This window comes from Amaranthus tricolor, chromosome 4 (assembly GCF_026212465.1).
Source record: "Amaranthus tricolor cultivar Red isolate AtriRed21 chromosome 4, ASM2621246v1, whole genome shotgun sequence".
In the NCBI taxonomy this organism is placed as follows: domain Eukaryota; kingdom Viridiplantae; phylum Streptophyta; class Magnoliopsida; order Caryophyllales; family Amaranthaceae; genus Amaranthus; species Amaranthus tricolor.
Window position 1 is genome coordinate 15,668,245 of NC_080050.1, and position 3,773 is coordinate 15,672,017.

Here is a 3,773-nt window from a genome sequence, read left to right on the forward strand (position 1 = left end):
ATTGATTTGGTGAGTTGCATCATGTTGACGATGTTAAACATAGCACTTTAGGGATGCAACACGTTTTATTGATGCTTTCGTTGAATTCGAAAATTGAGGTAGAAATTTATATTAGTCTTAATTACCAAACAAGTTAAATTTCTTTTATCGCCATTCAAAATCACGAAAATTGAGAATATGTTTTTAATGGGTCTTGTCAAAGGTTGAACTAATCCAAAGTACAAAACTTATGGTAGTTAAATCACGAAAACTTGGTTATTTGATAGTGATTAGCTAAATGAATTATTCTAGACACATATCCTCCTTGTGTTTCGACCCGTAATTCTACTACAACATCCATACACTTATGGTAGTTAAAAATAAAACCATAATAAGGAAAGTGACCACGATGACCTTATCACAACCAAACAAACGGAGAAAAGAAATAAATGACCGTGTAAAGTGGACATGTTCACAAGATGGAGAATTTTCAGTCAAGAGTCGTATACAAAAAATAAATGAATTAATGACACCAATACTCAGTAAACCTTTAGTGGATTTGATTTTGCAAAAGGTGGCACTCACTAGAGCACAATTAACACCATGGATGGCTATCTTAGGGAAGTTGAAAACAGGTTCCTTGTTGCTAGCGTTTGGAGTTGTAGATTTAGAAGAAGCTACTTATTCATTCTGTGAAGCCGATATGGAGACTTATGAGTACTTGCAATTACCATTCATTATTGAGCATATGGATGAGCTTCATGGAATGGTGGTGCATTAGTGATACATTTCAAGGAAATTACAGGGAGTTCATGTAACAATTCGACTCATTTATAAACTAAGTAAGTTGAGTTATCATAGGTTACGTACCGAAAAAGATGACTGGGTCCAACAAATTGCTATAAAGTTGGATCACAATATCTAAATTCATCGGCCATGACAACTATACACAAAACCAACAGTTATACCAGAACCTCAAAAATATAAAAGTCCACAAATCCACATAACCCATATTAACACCTAGTTCTACAAATTCTATAAGTCTACTACATAGAGTATCTCAAAACTTAAATATAAAAGTCTCCTCTTCACAGACACATCACCTTGAGTTCCCATCATCCTGGCTGGTCATGAAGCTACGAGCAATCTAAAAGAAGGAAACAATAGAGTCAGAATTAACTGAATGAGGTGAAGCAATTAAAATCAAAATGAAACATATAAAATCAAACCACCGGTTTGAAAGCAACATTTAGCCTAGATATTTGTGTAACTAGGAGTCTATTTTAAAGGAACACCCATAACTCTAAAGCGATATCACTCTCGAGCGATATCACTCTCGAGCGATATCACTCTCGGGTGAAGCTAGTCAATTTTTTAATGACAACTCGCATAAAAAATAAGGAGTAGGGAAAAAATGCCCCTCTTCTCCGTCAATCACCAACTCATAAGTCCCATCCATTGACCATAGCACAATATCAACATTAAAATTCATAACAAATTTTTCTGAATAATATCAATTTAAAAACAACTTTAGTAAAGCAACTTTCAAAACTGTAGTCTGGGCAAACTCTTTAAGGGATTGCAACTACTCACCAACGACGTTTCAAGGAGTCGAGTCCACCCCACAGCTATCAACTAGAAGGGTTCCTCGATGATCGTCTCCTGAAGCATACCAAAATCACAACATCACCAAAAAGCATTTGATACTACGGATATTTCATGATATACCACTGAGTTTCTCCGAAATTCACTATATACCACAAAAAATGTTTTAATTCACCATATACCATTGAGTTTTCGTCCGTTAGCACAGAATACCATTAATGACAACTGCCGTCAGTATGCCGTTTGTGGTAAATTACCAGTATGCCCTTACGCATTCAACTGGCGCCATTGTTAGGGTTGACTTCCCCAAACACAACATGTCTTCAAAAAATTGACACCCACCTTAAATTGTATATCATTTAATCCAAAAGAGATGATGGCATATGTTAGTCTGATAGTATGTTCCAAGTAATCAGAGGTTCAAGAATGATCTCATACCTACAGGAGCATCAAAATTCTGCAGCAATTGAACAATGGACCTCGCATCCAATCGTTTCCGATACGTTTTCTACATGGTGTGAAGTAGTGCAAAAGAAGCGGAATCTAAGAGACTTTGAGAAGAGGGAAGTTGGTTTAAGGTAAAATTTTGAAGAGGAAGAGAGTGGGTTCATGAAATTTGGTAGTAGAATCAGCCATTGGAAATATTTTTTCTAAAAAAAAATGTAATGGTATACGGTGAATTAATAATTTACCACAAACGGCACACTGACGGCAATTGTCATTAATGGTATTCTGTGCTAACGGACGAAAACTCAATGATATATGGTGAATTAAAACATTCTGTGTGGTATATGGTGAATTTTGGAGAAACTCAGTGGTATATCATGAAATATCCGTTGATACTATGATACTAACATATACTTATTACATCTCCTCCTAAAGCTATAAGTTTAAGTTTGACCAAAACTCTGTTCTAGCATTACAACAACTCATGTCATTTCCAAACATATTAAAGAACTAGGATTGTTCACATTCTCTAAAAAATTTCTCAACATTTGTCGTCATCTTCGTACATCTAATTAAACACAATTGTGTTCATTTATACCCAAAATCCATAATCCTCAAAAAGTCTAATAATCCTTTCAAGAATATCACATTGCCCTTTGTTACTAGTCTCCAATTTCCATTCAACACTCATTTTACACATCTTAGCCAAAATTCAACAATACTTAAAAAAGTTTCATAATTAATTTCAAGAATGTCAGCTATCTAACATTTTAATCTTTATAATATCTTTCAATTAAATCCCCAATATTCACATTCTTATAATCCAATTCCAATTCATCCTATGATTAAACTAATTAAGGATAAGAATCATAATCCTACCCAGTGTATCGCGCTCATAGAAAAACTATTTCTTAAAACTATAAGCAATATAACTAATTCTTAAAACAATTATCTATTTTCATGTGGAATGATTATTTTGATAAAAGGAATAAAAGTAATAAAATAGCATTATGAAAAGAAAGTGTATATCCATACATTTTGAGGCAACAACTATTAAAATAAAGAAGGCATAAGCCAATCTACCTTTTCGGTAGACATAAAACTATGAATTTGTTGGTTTTTTGAATCAATCCCAACATGAAGTACTCTGGGAATGTGTTGTTTTATTAGCCAATCAGAGGAAGAAATGTGTTGATTTTCAATGTGTGTTGCAAGACCAGGATGAAAATGTGGTGTGTTGTTAGGCCCAAAGTCGAATGCAGAGAAGGAGTGAGCAACCTACTTTCTCTTCGACTGTTCATGCAAGGTCGGGAACAAATGGGTAGCAGTGATGGTTTTTAAATGGAAAAATGGTTTTCAGTGATGCTCCTTCAAAAATTCAAGCGCTTAACAGGCTGTGTTTGCATGTGATTCCTTCAAACAAATAGGGAAGAAAAGCTTTGAAAAGCTAATGTGTGTTCTTGAGGGTTTAGAGAAGGAGGGAGTTGGATTTGAGATGAAATAAGAAAATGGGAAAAACCATTTAGGAAAAAGAATTGGCTTTTATGAGAAAAAGAAGATAAACTTAAAAATATAAAAAGAAAGAAAAAGACTAGATTAATAATGATAATAATAAAAGAATTACTTTCTTACATATATACTCTACACTTAGGCCCAATAATTGAAATATTCTTAAACACCAAATAATTCTCATTCTAATATTTGTTTTACTTTCCTCAATTCTAAAATATTAATTTTTTAAA

General features: G+C 33.6%; 1 long non-coding RNA gene across 1 annotated transcript; it reads right to left on the reverse strand.

Annotated features, from left to right (window-relative positions):
• Positions 1–789: 789 nt before the first annotated feature.
• LOC130811491 (uncharacterized) lies at positions 790–3,515 on the reverse strand. The gene is made up of 3 exons (XR_009041173.1): positions 3,115–3,515; positions 1,573–1,641; positions 790–1,126 (listed from the first exon to the last, which is right to left on the reverse strand). It is a non-coding gene; the product is annotated as an uncharacterized LOC130811491 (long non-coding RNA).
• Between the last annotated feature and the right edge of the window lie 258 nt (positions 3,516–3,773).